We start from the raw sequence: 22,184 nt of genomic DNA, 5'->3' as shown, positions 1-22,184 counted from the left end.
TGCATGTTCCCATCTTTAAAATACCATCTTTTGAACAGTCCCATCTTTAATGGGACTGTTTCCTAAGGCAAGCATGTTAATGTACTCAGCGCGTTACATTTTTGGCTCGTTAGCAAATAATTATAATTCATGATTCATAAAAACAAAAAAAAAAAAAAACGAGAAAAAAGCAACAACAGTTATGCGCGAATCCAGAACATTTCGTTTCTGCGCATTTGCCACCCACAGATGTGCATTCCTCTAATCCGCGCATGACAATAAGCAGCATTTAGTGCTTAGGCTAAATATGTGATATGTAGGAGAAAAAATAAACAATCGACAAATTTGAGGGGAAAAATATCAACTTTCGTGAAAATCAATCCACTGGGAGTCGAGTTATTACATGCGGACGGACAGGCAATGAAATAATAAAAGATTGCCCAATTTCTATTGATCTGATGTTAATGAAATTTGACACCAGCCGTAGCTCATACATCGTTCATGTATGAATGAAAACTGGTTAATATATTTTTTAAAAGTGTTTTCATTGTGTTTCGTTGGTTTTTTTTTAAAGTAACATTTGCTCAAGATACTGATTTCTGTATTTTTATTCCTTTGCAGTTATTTTACATTTTTGTTTCCCCTTTCTTTTTTTTTTTTTAACCAACTGCGAACAGCATGCATAAATGGAAGCTAAAATAACTGTTGTGAAAGCAGAAAGGGGGAGAGATATATAAAAAGAGAGGGAGAAAGAAATAGATAGAAAAGACAGAAAAGGAACAAAAAGAGAAAGAAAAGGCAAATGGGGAGAAAAAGAAATAAATAAGATATAGAAAAGAGAGAAGTAAGAGATAGACAAGAGAGAAAAAGAAAGAGAAATGGAGAGAAAATAAACAAATAAGACAAAAGAGAGAAATACCCAAAAAGAGAACAGGGAAAAAAAGGAATCGAAAAAAAGCGAAAGCAATAAAAGAGAACGGTAGAAAGAAGGGAAAACTAATAAAGAGAGAGAGAGAGAGAGAGAGAGAGAGAGAGAGAGATAAAAAAGTTTAAAAGAAACAAAAAAGAGAAATGGGGAGAAAAAGATTAGAAATGGGGTTAGAAAAGAAAGCTGGAGAGTAAAGGAATCGAAAAAGAAAGTAAAAGCAATAAAAGACAAAAAGAGGGAAAAATAAAGAGAGAATGGATAAAAGAAAGAAAAGGAGAGAATAAGAAAGAAAGGAGAGAAAAAAGAGCGAAAGGAGAGAGAGAGAGAGAGAGAGAGAGAGAGAAGGAAGAAATAGAAAAAGGAGATAAAAATAGGCGAGAAAAAGAAAGACAGAAAGGGTAAAAGAAAGAGAAAAAGGAACAAACAGAAAAATAGAGGAAGGACAGAAAGAAATGAGAGAGGAGAAAAAGAGACGGAGAGAGAGAGATAAATGAGTGAACAAGAGGAATTAGTGGGAAGGAAAGAGAGAGAGGGAGAAAAGGAGAACAGAAAAAGGAGAGAAAGATAGCAGAAAAAAGAGAAAGGGTAAGAGAGAAAGGGTAAAAGAAAGAGAAAAAGAAACAAATAGAAAAGAAGAGGAAGGAGAGAAATAAAAGAGAGGGAGACAGAGCAAAAACGAGAAATGAGTGAATAAGAGGAAAGAGAGGGAGGAAAAGAGAGATAGCAGAGAAAGAGAGGGGAAGGGTAAGAGAGAAAGAGTAAAAGAAAGAGAAAAAAAATAGAGGAAGGACAGAAAGAAATGAGAGGAGAGAGAGAGAGAGAGAACGGAAAAAAAAAGCAGAGATAGGAAGAGATGGAGAGAGAGAGAGAAGGCTGGTGTAGAAAGGTGAATGAAAACGTTGAACAGAGGAAAGAGAAAAGTACCAGAAAAAGGAAAAAAATGAAGAGATGAAAGGAGGTGGAAAAATAAAAATCAGCGATGGAAAGGGGAACGAACGATGGGAAGAGCGACAAGTATCTGCTCGTTTCATACGAACGTGTTTCCATCGCTAGTCAACTGCTTCGCTCACCTTCGCCATCTGTTCACTTGGCTTCCCGTCGTACGGCGACGTAGAACGTCTGCCCCTCGTAGCCCGCACACAGCACATTTCGGGACGGCGGCTGTTCAAACGAAACAGGGGCACACGTGCTCCCAACTCGACTCATTTCGCACTTTGTACGGTCGAAGCATTTCTCCTCGTCGCCACCACAAACCCAAATGGAATCGAATGAGAGATTTCCCTGGCGGTAAATTTGTTTGTGGCGCCCTCTTCCGAAGAAAGTTTGTATTGGCCTTTAATTTATGCCAAAGTTGAAGCTGAGCCGCATGCAGATCTTCGAGTGTTCGGAATCCCCATAACTCACCGTCGTCTCTGTGGGGTGAACGCAACTTAAGAGGAAGATATACCGTCCCCTAAAAGTAACCCCTCCTGCGAGTGTACATAGTAGCGAAATAGTGTTTTTTAAATTGAAATTTATTAAGAATTATTTAAGATAATCCATGCCTACGTCGACCAGATCTTCTGGCAACCAAAGGAGAGATCTTAGTTATAACGCAGTCGCGTTAAAAAGTGATGTCCCGCTTTTGTATATACGAAGTAGAAACCAACGGAAAATTATACTTTTTATCATTTCCACTTTAGATCCAAGACCTTGGTAGCTTTACATTGGTAAAGCTACCAAGTCATTGGTAGTTTTGTCCACCTTGGATCTAAAGTGGAAATAGTTTTACATCCACAAAGCTACCAATGGTCATTGGTAGTTTTGTCCATCTTGGATCTAAAGTGGAAATAGTTTTCCATTGATAAAGCTACCAAAGGTCATTGGTGAAAGCTACCTTCGCATCTTTAATTTTGGTTGAAGTCAAAATCCATTATGATCTAGCACATACTTCTGATAAGGGACTGACCTTCAGATAACGTTTTAAAAATATCAAAGCAAATACAATGCTGCGAAGTTGGGATTAGGCAACAGCTTGTAGCAACCACAAATCCAGATATTTGCATTTCATAATTCTTACCCTGTATAATCCCGGTTCTACTGTATGCAACAGTTATTGGGAGATCTGCTCCGAGTAGCTACATCCAACACTTAATGACCTTGGATTATTGATTAATGAGGTGGATGAAAGCAGAGAGAAATGAAGAGACAAGTTGACCCTCCCCGCCCTCAGGATCTCCTGAGGGCGGGGAGGGTCATTTATTTGAGAGCTTATTGTAGTTACGTTCTTATATAGGCTCTTTGGCACCATGCAGTTGCCACGGTGATCGGATGGTAATTACTTGTTCTGTATGTCACATCTCTCTGACTTCCTTTCTAAGGTCTGTGTACTTCCTGATCTTCCTCGCGGTGTTAATGGAGGTTGCTGGTGGGGGCACCGTTATGTCGATCCGGTAGGAAACCATTTCCTTCTTGTCAGTGATGGTTATGGTAGGACGGGAGACGGGATTAGACGAAGCGCCTTCTTTGATCTATGACACCATTAGAACCAAAACAGGAAGTGAATGGACGTCCAGGGTTCGGGTCACAATTAAACAGTGTCAGGCTGATGGAAACTTTGGGTGTTGGGATACTTGTAGAAAGAAAGGTGCGAAACACAAATGAGGGTTGTTGGAGGATGCCGGTGGACATGACAGGGTCAGGCCGCCTGTGAGAAAAAAAATAAAGTTCGAAAAAGGGGTTGGTTTGCGTGCTAGGGAGACAGCTTGGGAGAATGGTGTTAGCGAATGGAAAGGAACGTAAATTTAAACAGAAAAAGAAGATTGGTTGGAGTCCTTGGGGAGCGTGCCAAAATTGAGGGGAAGAGTGAAGTTCGGGGAGAAAAAAATTGAGGAAGGGCATTCTGTGTTTGACTTCTGTGTGATGTGGTCAGCATGGAGAAAGAGTTGGGTGGATTTAGAGTGAGGGGATAGAGTTGAGCGGGAAGTCGAAGTGAGTTTATCGGAAATGTAAGAGTGTGGAAAAAAAAGGATGAACGCGTAAGGGTAGTTAAAGGGAGTTCGTTAAACAGTAAGAATGAGAGAAGATTTACATAGATGACTAAATCCACCGAGGAAGACGATAATACCCAGAAATAGTCTTGAAAGGCAGAGTAGCAGCCCTGGAACAGAAAGTAGCAGCCCTGGATGCAGCAAGATATAGCTCTGGATGGTGAAAGATATAGCTCTGGATGGTGAAAGATATCAGCCCTGAATGAGGAAGAAGTAGAAGGCCCTTACGGAAACATCCCGCCAGAAATGAGAAGTAAGTGCCAAGTTAGCATAAGCACATTAGATTATTAGAAGGACTATAGGGAATAATAAGAGAATTAAAGAGGAAGGTCATGTGATTAATATACCCTAAGATATATGTATGTATATGTAGATGAGATATAGGCATTCTTACAGGTTACAGAAATAATAAAAGAAAAAGAAACAAAACAAACAAGCCCCCCCCACAGCATCACGAGTTCGTGATGCTTTTACTGTAGGCTTCATATTACGGTACACCGGCCCTGGTAGAGGGCCACTGGGATGTTGCATCTCACCACGCATCGAGTGATCAATGTTGATTTATGAACTCCAGTCAGTTAGTTTTTAGCTTTCTGTACAGCAGCAAGAGTTCTTTCCATGGACAGGAGAAGTGCTGATCGTCTTTAAATCATCCCAAGCTCTGAATTCTCCTGTATTGTACTTATCAGGCATCTTGAAGAATAGTATTAAAATTGCATAATGATGCAAAGAAACAAGAAAGGTCAAGGTACAAGCCGGTAGCACAGTTGATAGAGTCGCCATCCTCTCTGTAACGGGTGGAAAAGACTTGAGTTCGAGTCCCGTCGATGATGTTAGGAATTTTTGTGGGCCTTTTTCACAACGTGGCCGAGTTAGTCGGTCTCGGATCACACGCAATTTACAGACAGTATATACGAATCAACATGGCCTTAGTTGCCAATGCTCCTAAAAAACCCAACAACAACAACAATAACAAGCCGATAGATTTTGAGATGCGTGTGGTTACGAATAGATCGAAACCTTGGAGTGGCCCAATGCATTTGAACAATTGTGAGTAGTGAAGAACGTCTTTTTGAGGGTAAGTTTCAGAAATGGTGTTACCCTCCTCAGAGTTTCTGTTCCCCTATCCATCAATTTCATGAGAGAGAGTTTATGAGATAATAATTAGATTTAATAAAGACAGAATAGACGTAGACGGTGATGGTCACGAGACAAATACAGAAACATCTCAGATGTGACATCTCCTGGCCAGCTGACTCTGACTTGCCTCAACTGCAGGACTACCAACGGCAGCGATTCACTTGTTCATAATCTGCGCATTAATAGTCCAATTAAGTTCTACGCAGTCGAACTAATTACAGTTTTAAGAGCACCTGGCTCGAAGCTACGTCATCACGCAAGTTTTGGACCATAACAGAGAGTGGAGTACTATTTAATATTCGGTGGGGAGACGAGGCGTGCTCGCCACAGTTGATTAAAACTCAATACCGGATCCTCCGGAGTGTAATGGATGCTATTAATCTTGCTCAAGGTTACTCATATCGCCGAGGGATGCGAACAGCCACGAAGTAACGGAGTTACGAGTTTGTTTCGAGTGGTCGAAATGTGTTAAGAATTAATCGGATCAGTGTCGTACAGAAAGATGGATGCTGATGTCCAGACGTGCCACGATTTCCTCCTTCTTCATTATCAGGCGCTAATTTAAGCGTGTGCGTATTATAAATTCCGCAACGATCTTGTAGTTATGGACTCTCTGGATTTGTTTCAGTACTATCGTGATGGAGATTTGTTAGTAAAGGATCACCTTCCCTGATGGTGCAATGATACTCTTTGATTACCAGTCATATACACCGTTATAAAGGTTTCTGAAAAGAGTTAGCGAAGGCATACAAGGAGATGATGTTCAGTTCGGCGGTTACGTTTTTTTTTATGTCCCCAACATCCTGAAATCTCCTACCTTTGAGGGAAGTTTTCACCTTGAGAAAGAGTAAGAAGTCCACTGTTGCTAGATCAGGACAGAAGAGTGGATAGTTGATCTGTGCAATGCAATGTTTCGTTAGAAATCTATTCGCAAAAAGGGCGGAATGGGCGGGGTGTTATTGTGCAACAAAACCAGGAAATGCGCTTCAATAGTCTTTGAAGCACCTATACGTAGAACACTCTCTCCCCTTCACGTACAAATTCCTTTCGAATTACATCCTGTTTGTTGAAAACATTATCAGCATCGTCTTGATCGAGGACTTCTTTAAACATGACTTTCTGGGACTCGGTGATCATTTTGAAGTCCACTGCATGCTCTGACGCTTCTGATGATTCGGAAACTGTGTTGTACTGAAACACCCAACACTCATCTACAGTGACAATACAGTCAAGGAAACCAGGATTGTCTTGACAAGTGTGGATGATGTCTTCGCATGATGACACTCTTCGTTGCTTTTGCTTTTGCTCATCTGTGAGGGCGTTATCACTGATCATTCCGAGTTCAAACGACGATGTCTTGCCACAAATTCCCGAACTTTTGCAATGTCCTCATTTCGAGTTGATGAACGCCCACTTCTTTGGTCATCGCGAACACCCTCACGGCCATCTTTGAACCTCTTATAGCAGTACTCATATATGGTGTTCTAGTCTAAGACTTGATATGATTGATCTCTTGCTTAAATATTTTTAAGTTGTTATATATCCAACAGTCATTTATTTAAGCATGCGCAAATGTGCAGTGATCTAATGTGCTGCGCACGCATATGGCGTGATAATAAACTGAAATTAGATATAAAATTACAATTTAAAGATGGAGGAGAATTAGCAACAAATATCGGTGGTCTAGATGTTCAAGTTGCTGTACTAACTGGCCAAAATATCAATACCATCCTACTAAAGCACGAGAACATCGCAGTGCCACTTTGAGGAGCCATCCAAAGAAACAGCGCTGTACCACCTCATACAGCAATAGCTGTTAGTACACTGCTCGACCAAACTAACCGAAAAAACGTGAATATTTCATTTTGAATAGAGTCGCTGAAGGCGAATATTTGATGTCATAGGCATCCTGGCATGCAAATTCCGAGAATCCAATACAAATTAATCTACCACCTAACAGAACCACACATTATGCAAATTATTCATGCTTGTAAAAACACGGGTTGCGACCAGATCACTTCATTTCCATCTTTGGCTTGCTCAGTGGGATAGCCACGTCTCCAGTACTCAGGATGACAAGTCATCGTCATTTAGATGATTCTTCGAGATGGTAGGGCGTTAGACGACTCGAAGCCAGGCTGTCGCGGGCAGAGATAGCACGTTGGCTTAATGTGTTACGTCTCGGCACTATGAAAGCAATTTCAGGAGAAAAGGACCATTACAAGAATTACTGTCCAAGGGCTACGTCAATCATAACAGACCGCTATCTGGCGCTAATAGCAAGATGGAACACTACGACGTACTGTCATCAACTGTCTCTTGAGGTTGCTGCGGCCACATGTGAAAACATTTCCAACCGGACTGTGTTAACAAAGTTCAATTCAAGTGGATTCTACGCAAGGAAGCCAGTGGTTTGTGTCATTAGCCCCAAACCACCGCAAAGCTCGTCGAAATTGGTGCCATGAATATGTGACTTTGAGCTCTGACAAATGGGGTTCTCTTCTCCGATGAGTCTCGTTTTATCCTGCAAACAGATTCTAGACGTTATTTCATCTGGAGACAACGAGGAATGCTCCACCATCTCTTCAACGTCAGAGAAAGTAACACTTAGAGTGGAGGCAGTGTTCTCGTGTGGAGCGGAATAATGATCAACGGAAGCACTCCTCTTCATGTTTTTGATAGGAGTACCGCGACTGCGCAGGGGTACCGAGAACAGATCCTCGAACCCTGTGTGCGACTTTTGCCACTGGGCCAGATTTTCTTTGAAACTGAAGACATCCAACAGCTGCCATTACCAGTACGATTACAGATTTAAATCCGATCGAACATGTGTAAGAAGCCTTTGGGCGTTGCACTGCACACCGCTCACTGTTTGGTTACTTGGTGAGTTAAGGTTTGCGCTGGTGGAAGAATGGGATTTTTTTGGACGAATCTTATAGACACCCTTAAATCGAACCTGGTTCACCACCGCTGTTTAGCCGCGAGATCATACGCCATACTGATATCGTGTGACCATATTTTCGAGCATCTTGTATCGATTTTTGTAATATAACCCTTCTGGTAATTTTTATACAACCCCTTACGTCCCTTATACTTGTCTGAAGTTTCTCGCTGTCTCCTAATTTCATCGTTATTCTGTGGTACACTACCATACCAAATTTTGTCCGCTTCATTGCAAGTTGCACGAGTTACACCACGTTTTCTGCGTGCTCTGTTAATTTTGTAGAGCAGTGTATTAACTTACTGTACTTGCTTGAACACATCTGCTGGAAATATGCTAATCTCCATATTGGTTAACTCTTTTAGAGCCCCCGTCTTCACGTTAACCTGCTTTTTATAGATTTGAGGTTTTTATCTGTGTCGAAATACGTGTCACATGATCCTTATATGCAGATTTTGGTAACAACTTTGAGACAGGTGTATTATGATCATTCTTTATAATATTAGCTCTTTGGTATCGCAGTGTATAGAAGTCATAAATAAGAAGACGAAGAGATATCAAGAAAGAGAGAATACAATGTCAAACTGAGCTTTTAAGTTGGCCTCTAAGTTTCTCCAATTGTGTGATGGACCTAACTGGAAAAGATCGAAATCTTTGCTACCTAGTTGAACTTAGTTTCATTATCTCGCAAAAGTTTAGGAGAATTGAAGGAGCTTCAGGCGAGAAAATTGGTTTCGAATTGGAGGAGCCGTGGGTATTTATGTACATACGTTTAGGGGTTAATTTCTAACCGCAGCTGTCCAGTCACAGCGCGGTCCGCTGATTTGCTGACGCCAGAATCCGATCTGTCGCCAGCTCCTAATGATCGAAGACATCTCCAAAGCTCTCGTGACGTGTTCCAGTTCTCCTTGCATGTTCAATGATGATTTAAGGCCGCAAATTACTGGTCAGGACACGTGCAGGTGATGTCTGGGGACGCACTGTTGAGAGGCGAATACAGTATTATCATCCGCAGACAGGAACCGAGCAACACGCATCGGTGATCTGAACGGTGAGGATTGGTTTCCAAATGACGGCTTGCTGCCCTCGAGTCTGGGATTAGAGCAGTCCGAGTAGGGGGTGGAAGGGCGGGGAGTGTCAGATAGAGGTGACTTTTGACATATCTTGCATTCCACACCGCGCGTAATGGCCAGTAGGAATTTCTCATTTCACCATCGAATTAAACAAGTCAGACACATCCATCATATAATCAATTCGGACAACGGAGTGGGAGCAACTTCCTATGAATACCTGAACTGAAGAACTTAAAGTAAATTAAAAAGAAAACTCGGACTGAAAAAGTATAATTCGACGGTGTTGCGATCTGGTGATTGAATAAGTATATAATTTCTTTCTCAGTAATTTTAACAAAGATTGAAAAGAGTGATGAATTGTACGGTGATTCAATACAATCAAATTGACTTATTGTTCAAACACCTTTATTAGTTTAAACCCCTGACAATGCTCCCCTGGTTAGAAACCCTTCTTTCTCCTTACGAAGAGGATTCTGTTGAAGGCCGAGCGGAAGTCGGGGCTGAACACTGTATAGATAATGGGATTAACCATCGAGTTGGCGTAACCCAGCCACAGAAACACGCTGAATACGGTCCGATTGAGTTCGCACGATTCGCACAACGGAAGTATCAGAGCCGTGACGAAGAAAGGCAACCAGCACACCACAAACACTCCCGTAATGATGGCTAATGTCTTGGCTGCCTTCTTCTCCCGCCGAGACCTCAGTGATTCTCTGGAGTGCTTCTTGGTAGAAGGTAACTTGAGTAGTGCAGTGGTGTGCGATCCTAAATTGCCGTTGATGGTGCTCGCGGTATCTGAACTAGGATGTGATGAGGAAGTAGTGTTCGATACGCCCGTCATCTCGACCATGGAAGCAGTCACCACGCTGACCTCCGCCCTCTCAAACCGTGCCCTCAGTCTTCCGCCGGGCTTTTGTCGTATCCTCTTCTTTGCCACGTTATAGATCCTCCAGTAGAGGAGAACAATGAGAATGAGGGGGATGTAGAAAGTAGAGCACGTTGCAAAGAGCTGGTAGGCAACGTCTTGACTCACCATGCAAGTCCTCTCCACTTCGATCCTGGTTTGAAAGTCCGGATCTTTCCATCCAAACACTGGACTGACGGATACAACAAAGGCTGTAATCCATATTAGAGAGATCATGATGGAGACGTGTCGTGAGTTCCTCTGGCGGACATAATCGATGTTGGTCACGGCCCAGAAACGGTCCACAGCAATGGCAAGTAAGTGCAGAATAGAGGCTGTGCAACACAGAACATCACAAGAAGTCCATATTTCGCAAACTTCAGGTCCCAAAGTCCATTCTTGGGACACTTCATACACAGCGCCCAAGGGCATGACAAGGCACGCCACTAGAAGGTCCGCCACCGCTAAGGATAGCACGAGGCTGTTGGCCATCGTCTGCAGATTCTTTTCGAACAGAATGGCAGCGATGACGAACATGTTTCCTATCACGGTGGCTAGGATAACCAATGAAAGCACGAGGGATGTGATTACGATGAAACTGATCTCATTATAAACGACAGGAGTTTCGTATTTGGTGCCCAAAGAGGTGTTTGGGATGCCAGAAGACAGGTTTACTCCATCGGGGACATCGGAGAGAGAAAGAGTGGAGACATTGGTGATGTTGATGAACAGGGTATCTTCTACCACTTCGTAGAGTGAACAGTTGCAGTATTGCATCTTAATGGTTTTGCTCTTCCCGGTTTGGGCTTAGTCTTGGGTTACACCTTCAAATAGGAGTGGTTATAGTTCCAGGACCATAGCAGACCACATGCTCACCCTCTAAGACGAGCTCACGAGAGTCAGTTATGGCAACGAAGATCGAACCTGAAAGATACAAAGAAACAATGTTGAAATCATTTTAACGAGAAACAGAAAGTTAAAAGAAATGCTATACAATTGTGTCCTTATCATTTAAAACATCCTAAAGATAATGTAATGTGTAATGTTTTCATCTTTGATGCATTTCCCATAATTAACGACGCTAATTACCTAGCATCAGCACATTCTAATGAATGCCCAACCGAAGCAGACATCTTACCCGGTGCTATTAATAGCAATCACTATTATGAACGCTGTGATGGTCTAATAATTATCGGTGACGATTCCTTTTCAGATTTATTCGTCAGTTTGCAGCTACGTGAGACTCTCCTTTCGCAATTAAGACAGCTAATGTTGTTTCGATTGATTTTTCTACCAATATGTTAAAGTTTAATCGGTCTTGCTGTGCTGGATTTCGGCCTGTCTGATTTGGTAATGGAATAAAGATGTCTTCCACAGCGCGTACATTTCTACGCGTCTTTGAGCCCTACCATAGCATATTACGACGCTAGTGCGCATGCCAAATGACTTATGAAACATTAAATCTTTGTTAATAATTGAAGAAAGGTGGAGGGATGGTTGGAATATATAAGAAACCCATTTTTTTCCCTCCTCTTTCTAGGCGGGATCTTTCCTTAATTAACGTACTTGGAATTTTCCACGCTACTTGCTTTTGTAGTTGAGCCCACTTAACCTTTACTTGTAACCCCCTTCGCCATTTACTTCGCTGCTTGCCCGCTTGTGGCAAGCGGTCACCATGGAAACCGTTGTTACATTTCGCTGCTGCATGTTTGACGAGCGAAATCTCGACAGAAACTGGAAATTCTTGAAAATCACTTGGAAAAGAAAGGCGTTGGAACGAGCTCTCATTCAATTTGCCTTCTTAGATGGCAACAGAGATAGCACTTTGGACAGAAGGACCCGTGATTGTAAAGAGTTGTGACGTTGGCTCTCAACAGCGTGGCATTTTGAAGTGGAAAAATGCCCGTATTTATTCTCTCAACCTTGAAAAGTTGACATCCCAGCGAATCAAACGCTCGCACGAGTATAGTTTCATACCACAAGGGAGGAGAAGGGGCAGAGAAGTGCATTTTACCTCCAGATGTTATTTTGTCACAATATGCTAAAAGATAGTGGCGCATCACACGCCCGATTTATTTTTCACAAAGTGGAACCTGGATTTCCATGGTAACGACATCGACCAATAAAGCAATTGAATTTGGGGAGTTTATTCATTAGAGATTTAAACATCCCATTACCTGGTGAAATGCTTCATCCTCCTCCTCCTCCGCCTTACGTCAAGTTGCCATTCGGGTTACTTAACAGCAGACGAGAGAGCACCTTTCCATCCGACGTAAGATTGATGACAAACAGGTGTTGCTCCCGGATGGATTGTCGGCACTGTTGGAAATCCCTGGTAGGGAGCTCCCCGGGGAGGTGCCCCTCCGTCGTAGGGTTATTAGTGTTGATCCTCCATAGGTGGCGTAATCTGATCAGCGAGTGACCTTTGCTCCATTGGAGCTACGTCCGTAATCTTGAAAAGAAGATTACAAACCGTCTTAAATGAAGCGAGTGACATGACGCGGAGCGAAGAAAATCCGCGTGCCGCTTCGAAAGGAGCGGAAGCCGTTCTACACGCTGTACAGGATGGCACTGACACTCAATTTATCCTTATACAAGTCTCTGCTGATCCTCCATCCTCTTTGATTGGATGATAGTGCTCAGTATATCTTCAGAGAGAACTAAGACCTGTAACAAGAGAAAGGTCGTTGGCGCCTGCGTGATAAAATCTCCTAAGACGGAGGACATCGCCAGAAGACAGTTTTTTTTTCCTTTTTTTTATAAAAAACAAAGGACTGTCTTATCAGTCATGTTCAACATCTGTTTCTTGGGCCTTCCACATGTCTACAAAACACGTGACTTGTCTTTTGGCTTATATTGTCTTTGGTTAATGGCAATATTGATTTAATTGTCCCCAGAGTGCTGCCGTGCGATTTTGTGTTGGGTATTCCGAATTTCCTCCTCATAAGCGATGAACTACACCCACCCGAGAAATCCGATAATTTATCAACACTAAAATGAGAATTTTTTGATTAGTAGAATCATGTAACAGCGATGGACTACCAGTGATTCATGTAATTGTCAATGGTATCGGACTGCTGATGTCTATGATTAATACCTTTTAAAACCGAATTATCGAACCTTAAGAAACTCTCATCGAAAGCGTTAGTTAAAATTGAATATCGAAACAAAATTTAAAAGGCGCCCCTGCAGTTGTAGACAAGGATAACAAAGATATTGAACTTGTACTCCTTTACAGACATTCAACAAAATCTAACTGAGAAAAGCAGACTGATTTTAGGGAGCTCATCAACTTCCTGGGCTCAGAGGATCTTACTTAAATGTATAGAAACAGTGCAACGGTAATATCATTTCAATCTGTCCCGATTGCATAACAAAAAATCTAGTACAGTTCTCCCTCAAGGGAGCCAACCAGGAGCGTCCACACAACGAGCATCTTCGAGTACTATTTTCTTGTCTCAGACAGCCTCCTGCATCTGCCAAGGAAGAATAGAATCTTCAAAAATGCTTACCGTTCTTGTCCTATGAAGAGAGTAACTGGTGGAGATCAATCAATCAGAAAGAATACTCCACACTCCTAGGAACACAATTTAGTGGTCGTTAGTAGTAACCAACACCATAGCAATATATCCTCTCCAGGTTGTGGACGATTCCATGGTGTACAATGATATGGCAATGGGGAGGGTGGCTATGAGCTGCGCGATTGATAACCACCAAGAATCCAATGGCTTCCAAAATCTCTCCTCGGGAAGGCTTGGGTGGCCGTCTTAATGCTGGACGAGCGTATAGAAAGCCAACCTAATTAGCATATGCCATTTTCAGATGATTTCAGCTTGTTCTATTGCGAGTATGCTAAGACCATTGCAATATTCACTGCAGTTTAAATCAGCTCAGCGAAAAAAAGCACATATGTGATCAAAATAGTCCAAGTGTCTTCGTTTATTAACTGGGCCATATTCCTTTTGCTATATTAAATGTTAGAAGTCTAGTTCCTCCAACTTTCCTCGACTGTTTATTGTTCAATGTTGGTGGTTGAATTCTGCGAATTCAATCTCCAAGCTTTTCCATGCAGAATTCCTGTCTGCGATTTTTACCGAGGTAACTATAGCAACAAAGTAAATGGTATCGTCGGTTATGGAATGAGATATTCTTTGGACAGATGGAAGGTTCATTGTGGGCAGTATAATGGTTTCAGTGCGGTTCGTAAAATGGGTTTTTCCCTAGAAGAAGATATGTTTATTTTAATGCAAGGTCACACGAAGAGCTCTCTACTCTTCGAAGACTGTTCATTCTTCATGCTGTTTATCTTTGTTCTCATGCACGACTGTTGTAATTCGGAGATTGACTGGAAAATTTAAAATTTCGTGAACACTGCCCTACCATTAATATCCGGACACCTTCCTTTAGTCAATAAAATGAGCTTTTATTGTGTCATTTAATATTTTGTGCTGAAACCTTTTGCTTTTATGACGGCCTTCAATCTTCGCGGCATACTGTCAACAAGCTTTTTATAAATGTCAGATGATATGTACCTCCACTCGGCCTTTAACGCAGCCACCAGTTCAGCGTTGTTCTTTGGCGATCTTGACGTGCACGTATCCGACGATCCAATACATCCCAAAGATGCTTAATAGGGTTCAGATCAGGACGGAATCTGGGCTGGGAAATCCAACTTTTCCACACCCATATCCTCAAACCATTCTGTTACAACCCGAGCAGTATGACATGGCGCGTTGTCTTGCTGATACAGGTATGGGCCTTCCCCGAAGTACTGCCATAATGTTCGAAGTGCATAATTGTTCAGGTTGTCCTGGTATTGCACAGCATTCATGGTTTTGTCGATAACGACTAATGGGCCCAAGCCAAACCATGAAAAGCAGTCCTATACCATGCTCCACCAAACTTCATTGTTGTTGTTGTTGTGGGGGTTTTCTGGCGCATAAGCAGCTTTGGCTATAATGCGCCTACTTCATTGTTGGGAGGATACAGTCAGGAAGGAACTGTTCCCCTGGAATTCGCCACACCCAGGAACGGCCATCAGACTGGTAGAGTGCGAACCTCGACTCGTCTCTCCTTAGGACTGTTTTCCACTGCTCTACAGTCCAGGATTCGCGCTCCTTACACCATGTTAATCGGCGTCTAGCATTTAAGCTGATCAATGACTGCTTGTGAACGCTGCGCGACCATTGTAACCCATATCATGGAGTGTCCTTCGTATTGTACTAGTGCTGACATTAGTCCCAATACTCTCACAGAAGGTTTGTGTGACTTGAGACAATGGCAAATTACGATTTGACGCACATTTCTTCGCAGAATTCTATTGTCCCGTTCTGTTAATTTTCGGGGTTTACTAGGCCGTTTTTTTGACAGATTCAGTTCCATACCTCTTCCTTTTGTATATGACGTCACTAATCGTTGACCTAAGGATGCCTAAAGTGACTGCGATGTCTCGTACACAACGCTTGTTAATATGGCATTCTACTATCATCCCACGTTGGAAGTCTGTTAATTCTGTTGAACGTGTCATCTTGCATGCCCACTTTTGCAATTGTCTATTCGAAGCCCAGTGTGCATATTTACAGCAGATTCTGGGACGCGTTGCTTGAATAAGACCTGTTTCCCCATCCATGGAGGGGTGCCGGATATTAATTGTAAGGCAGTGTATGTTTTCAATCTCTGCTGCTTTGATATGCTGGTTGATAATTCGTAATTTATTTCACCTATACATACACGTAAAGTAATTTAAAAGCTTTTAATTTTCGTAGAGTTTGATTATAAACCGTCCCAGACGACAGTATGAAGTTGATTGATATCGACTGCTAATTTGAACAAATTTGTCGAGGCCTGGTTATTGCTTTTCTCGCGAATTCGCCGCTATATAACAAAGAAATTTGGATTATAACCAGTTCTAAGAAAGAATAAAGAGAAATTAAAGTGATCGAATTTAAGTAATTAAGAGGGTCCTGTAGACAAATGGCGCCACGAATACGTATTTGACATCATTAGATGGGATTAGGGAATCTTACTAAACACACATTATTTGCTTAAGTTAATTTTAGCTCGGAGCTTTTAAATCCAATGCGCCCAGATTTATGGAACTTTTAGCTCTCTCTTTGACATTTCTAACAGTAAGTAAGGGCTAATTAGAAACCAGAGCGAACTGCATGAACAGCAGCAACGAGCACAAGGCTAACTTAAGTCCTTACTAATGCCCTCCTTTTGAAACATAATTAATTTAACCTTCACAGCCAAAGCGATTTGTTTGGAAAATAAGGATAATATTTAATAAAAATGCAAATGAAGTAAATTGTAACTGGCGAATGTACGTCATTATGGGGAAAGATGAGGGATATAAATAATGGATGGAGTAGGGGACTGGACCACTTCGCTGATCATTAAGTTCCGAAAAACAAAAAGATTTCAGTGCGTACGGTATCCACATTTTTCATACTTTAATCTCTTTTAGTATCCTCCCCACTGGACGAAAGGTTATTTAATCTGCAGCTGGCCGAACGTCTTCGAGAAACCACTAAAGTACTTAGATCTTGGCGATTGGAAACTGCAGTTTGGAAGGAAGTTTTTTTCTTTTTTCTGTATCTTCTAGTGGCCGTGTTTATTTGCTTTCGGTGGTTTTGAAAGGTCAGCAGAACACCATCTGTGGAAAAAGGACTGACTTTTCTTCTTTCCTACCTGAATGTCAGTACGACTAAAAGTTTAGAGGGAGAAATGGCTGCTGTGAAATATAAAGAAATTGGTATTAAAGTTTCTTTCATATCTGAATTTAATATCAGAAGATTTTATATCTGATTGTTCTTCTTATAATTTCGTCTAACTATCAGCCTCAACTTCCTACAGAGGTATCTTGTTCTAGTAATCTAAACCTCTTCTCCTGTAATTTGAATTTATGCCCCCTAGTTCTGCAATTCTTTATAACAGCGAAAATTTCGCCTTCATTCATTTTACTAACTCCTCTCAGAGCCTTATAAACCTCAATTAGATGGTCTCTGAGATGCCTGGATGCTAAGCTCTGTAGCCACATACTCGGAATCTTTCAACGTATGGTCGCCATGAGAACTTCCCATCTTTGGACCCTTTCAAGAAACTCAACAATTTTTTTCAGATGAGGTCTCCATATGTGGACACAAATGTGGTCTTACAATTGCCGTATACAGTGGGATCACGACCTCCCTATCTCTACAGGATATTGTTCGATAAATCATCAACAGGGCACCATGGACTTTCCAAACTGTCTGTTCTCACTGCTCAGAAAACTTCAAATCTGCTCATCTGAGATCACTTTCTTCCTCTACTGTTTTTAATTAGATCACACAGGGCTGGTGCTAGTGTTTGTGGATCCTGAGGCAAAACCTACTGACGACGCCTAATTCATATATCTTAACACGCATATATATGCAGTAGCGCATCTGGGCAAGAGTCTTAATTGCGCACCCCTAGCACCAGCCCTGCGACCACACCAAATATATAAGTTATTTTGGGGTTGTTGTTTCCCAAGCGTAAGAAACAATCCATCTTAGGAACATACATGCCGAAGAGTAATCACTGAATAGTGCATCTTCTTCTGCCGTTATAATCCAGGGTGTGTCTTAGCCTTCTCAACGATGTTCCACCAGTAAGCCCTCCCAGAAGTCAGACTTCCCCAACTTCTTATTATCATGGTCTTTAAGTTCTCTTCTACGTCATTCATCCATATTTTCCGCGGTCTTCCTTTTGCCCTCGTACCGATAAGTTTCCATTCCATTATGCTCTTAGTTGTTCTACTGTCATCCATTCTCATAACATGTTCTAACCAGGCAAGTCTCTGGCTCTTCACAAATCTGACGATGTCCGCACCCTGAATAAGATTGTCAAGTTCATGGTTCATAATGAATAGTGCATAAAAGGTAAAAAAAATAAACTGCAGCCCACTGCATGATGGAAGCCTTCTCAACGATTCATGTTGAGGGAAATGGATCATAATCTACCACGTTGGTCCAGTGCGCGTTGGCAGATCGACCATAACTAGCAGTTAGGGGTTTGAAATCCTGTCTACTCAATTAGCGTGTGATGCTGTACTCCCTCTCCTGACCACTCGGCTAAGTGCGTAACATATACACCCAACTGCTGATATAAAGACTTACGAATTATGACAAATACCTGGATGTGATTAAATACTTTGATGTGACTACAACCCTTAAACAAGACACAGACTGAGAACCTTCAATTGTGACAAATGCCTAGACAAGACTAAGCCACTGAGGGGACTTGGTCTCCCAACCATGACCTGTACATCTTCAATTGTGACAGTTACTTGAATGTGACTAATCCACAGAATAGGACCTTGCCACTCGATCGTGACTTGTGCGCCAAGTGGCGATCAATACCAGATTTTTTTTGTTTGTTGTGTGGTTATCTTTTGACTCCCATTCCCTTATCTCACTCGCCTAGAGGAGTTTACTGCACCTAATAATTTTGAGGATGCCTTCCTCTACGCCTCAATCTTTCTTACTGTTTCTCCCCACTTGACTTTCATATTTCCCAATCTCTATCTGTTTTTTAGGCCCTGTCACTGAAAGCTCAAGCAATTTGGTGGCAGGACCTGCCAGAGAACAATGGGCAGCCTGCCTTACCTCCTAGGGTGTTTACGGGTAACGTGGGGTCCCATTAGGTGTTCTGCAGCCAAAAGCCAGACGACAACAACAGAACACAACATAATACTTCTCATATACCACTCTCATTACTTTTCTCTGGCTTTTACAGGGTAATGTATGCTTCACAAGAGTACTTATGGTGCAGTTGTGGGAAACCACTGGTGGCGCCCCCTCTCCGAACACTATGAACACTATATCCCCAAGTGTAAGTCCAGTCATCCTGAAGGAGCGCTGCTTGGCATTGATCACTATCTTCCCAATCTTTGTACGTCGTCTGTAAATTTTGACATCAGGCCCTCAGTCCTTTATGAAAGTCATAAAGGACATCGACCTACGAGTCCCTTGGTGGCACTACAAGATCTTCCTGGCAAAAAAAACCTGTGGTCCAAGAACCGATCGTTGGGCAACCCTCCGTTAATACTGGGTTAATAATAGTTGAGCAGAAAAATACTCAAAACTAAAATTGTTTTGCATAGGTATAACCGGTGTTTCCATCGCTTAGAATCCAAATTTTTAATGTCAATTGGAATGATAGAATTGGGAACAGGACAACACGGGTTAATCATATCCCATTGAGAAGACATACGCGTTTTATTACCGTTACAGCTGGACTGATGTAATAGGTCAGTTACCGAAGTGCATGCGGGCGGCCAACCTTCCCTTGAGACGGAAAACTTATGTTCCTAGATAAGAAAAGTGCTCGGAATAGATCTTGGAGAGGTAAGTGGCGTCCATGTGTTTCTTCTGTCTCTTTTTACGAGTCCCTTGGTGACACTACGAGATCCCCCTGGAAACAAACCTCTTAGAAGTCCGAGGAAGGAGAACTACTGCGATGTAATCTTGACGATGGCACTAATGCGTTAAAATTCACTTCCGGTAAGGCTTCAATTGCCATTTTCTTCTCTGCGCGCGTGAGGGTCTCTTCTTCGGCGTTTAATCCCTTGTGCAGTAAGTTTGCATTTGGATTCTGCCAGTGAAAAGACTTGTTTTTTTTTTTTTTTTTTTTTAATGAAAGAAAAGGACGTACCGTATTTACTCGTGTATTTTTACCCTTTTAAAAAAATTGCTTCTTGTTTTTGGGAAAACACTTAGGGGATTGAGGGTCACACCGATGTTTTTTTTGTCATTACAGCTACAGTATTAAAGTTTAAAGAAATTATAAAATTATGCACATGCGTATTCAATGCGTGAAATATTGGTATTCAAAGAACAGTGATGTTAATTTAACGCGAAAATTTATCAGCCATGTTATGAATATTATATACTTTTATGAGTAGCGAAAGGTTGATGTTAGAGGTGAGCGTCGGGTCCAATGACTCGTACAGGCGAACAGGCGCAGCACTGTTGAAGAGTTGACTACCCAATACAACATGGGCCAACCCGGAACAATATCTGGCATGACCATGCGTCGCACGTATGGGCTATACCAGCATACGACCCCATACGGCATCCGCTCCTAACCAAGGTTCATGGCGTAAAAGACTCGCCTGGTGCAAAGAGCATGCACGTTGGACGTTAGAAGACTGGGAGAAGGTGTGCTGGTCGGATGAGTCACGTTATTTACTTCACATCGTGGATGGTCGTTTACGGATTTGGCGTCAACAACATGAGGCTCTTGATCCATCAAGCTTGATATCAAAAGTGCTGGCCGGTGGAGACGGTTGTATGGTATTGGGCATGTTTCAATGGCAGGAACTTGGACCCTTTGTGCATGTGGAACAACGTATCAGTGGTCTCCGCTATCGTCAATTGCTTGCTGACTGTGTACACCTCGCTTTGTTACACTTTTTCCCGAATGGCGATGGTGTCTTCCAAGATGACAATGCGCCGAGCCATCGAGCACTTGATGTGCAGGAATGGTTTGAGGAACACAGTTCTGACTTCCAGCATATAGATTGGCCTCCGAACTCCCCCGATATGAATCGCAAAGAGCACTTGTGGGACACTATGGAAAGGCATATCAGGCGTCTGGATACACCTATCACCTCCATACCTACATACACCTAGGTTGGCCCTACAATTTTGTTCGTATAAAACTGTATTTTATACGAACCCAAAATTCGTTGTTGTAGACTATGAAAAGGCTTTCCATAACGCTGTGTTTTCCATAAGGCTTTCCATAACGCAGCAGCAGCAGCAGCAGCAGCAATGAGCTGCACAAATCATCTGAAACAACAATGGTTGAGGAAGATCCAAAATTTAGCTCTGGCAAGTGAATTTAGAAATAAGGATAGTACAGTTAGTAGAATCGGCGTCCTCCCCACACCGCGTGGAAAAGATTTGGATTCGAGTCCCGTCGGTGATGAGGGGAATTTTTATTGGCCTTTTTCAGAAAGTGGCTGAGTTAGTTGGTCTCATTCAAGAGTAGCATGGTTTTCATCCCGGAAACTCTGGTTTTTCGTCCAGCAAACAGAAAATGGACCACAGAACACACCCAATTTACAAACAGTATTCACGGAGCAATATAGCTTTAGTCGCTGACGTTCCTAAAACCCAATTACAACAATAGTTGTTGTAATTGGGTTTTACAACTCCATGAAGTTGGAGACTGTTTCGCCCTTTGATTTTGGAGATATAGAAAATGAGCACGATGGATGGATTTAATAGCTAAGTTATAGACTCAAACTTTACGTAGGTGTGGGTTTGGAAATTTTTCAAACTTTTAGAAGCTGGAATAAATTTGGATACATTTCGTAGAAGCTGGCACTGAACCACGAATAAAAACTTTCACATGAGTTTATTGTATGTTCTGTAGAAGGAAAGCTAGGAGGAAAGCTACCACTTTCTTCTACATAATTTTACACTAAGTAATTTTTGGTTGTGGCTGAATTCCCTCAAAATTAATGAGGTGAAATAGCCTACAATTTCATGACGAGGTAAAAAAGAAAACCAAACAAACAAACAGCGCATCCATTTGCCAGTTTGGCTATCCTTATTTCTATATTCACTTTCTACACCTACATTTTGAATTTTTCTAAAGCATGCTTGTCCCAAATGAAATCTGCTGCCCACTGCATTTGGTAAATACGGAGTTGTGGATTGCCTTCTCAAAGTCTATAATTACGACTTTTTAGGGAAAACTCCCAATTAAGTTTTCGACACATTTCACTCTATAGAGCAAACAATGTTTTGTCTGGTGACAAACAGATCGATGACTTTCCTGGCACTTCTTTGGCAAATTTTTAAAATTATGCAACAGTGTCTGGAGTTCATCCGGCTCACTCTCACAAAGATAAGAACTGCAGCCCATCCGCACATTTTGGAGGTCCAGAACTGAAGAGCACAAGAAGCTGCCCAATCCGGCAAGAACCCCACCCCGCACTGCAAGGAGATATTGAGACGAGCAGCACAAGGAGCTGCCGAATTCAGAGGATAACGACACTCAACACTACAAGGAGATGCTTAGATGATAACAACCCCCACATCCTTTGCCGACCCTAATCAAGACTTCGAAAATTAGATACTAGCTGATACGTATTCCACCATTGACCTCCAATGTTGTTCCAAACCTATTCATTTAATTCGTGGGTACGAGAAGGTTC

At 42.0% G+C, this 22,184-nt stretch overlaps 1 pseudogene across 1 annotated transcript in view; it reads right to left on the bottom strand.

The window, feature by feature from the left end:
• Nucleotides 1-9,529: 9,529 nt before the first annotated feature.
• The window catches only part of LOC150090375 (5-hydroxytryptamine receptor pseudogene), a 49,754-nt pseudogene continuing 37,099 nt past the window's right edge, over nucleotides 9,530-22,184 (bottom strand). The window contains exon 2 of the transcript XR_016548104.1: nucleotides 9,530-10,918. The product of XR_016548104.1 is annotated as a 5-hydroxytryptamine receptor pseudogene (transcript). The remainder of the gene's footprint in view (nucleotides 10,919-22,184) is intronic.

Source organism: Mastigoproctus giganteus, chromosome 2, assembly GCF_048544385.1.
Source record: "Mastigoproctus giganteus isolate SK-2022 chromosome 2, ASM4854438v1, whole genome shotgun sequence".
In the NCBI taxonomy this organism is placed as follows: domain Eukaryota; kingdom Metazoa; phylum Arthropoda; class Arachnida; order Uropygi; family Thelyphonidae; genus Mastigoproctus; species Mastigoproctus giganteus.
Note: the sequence above shows the minus strand (reverse complement) of the source record. Positions and strands in the feature narration are given on the sequence as shown.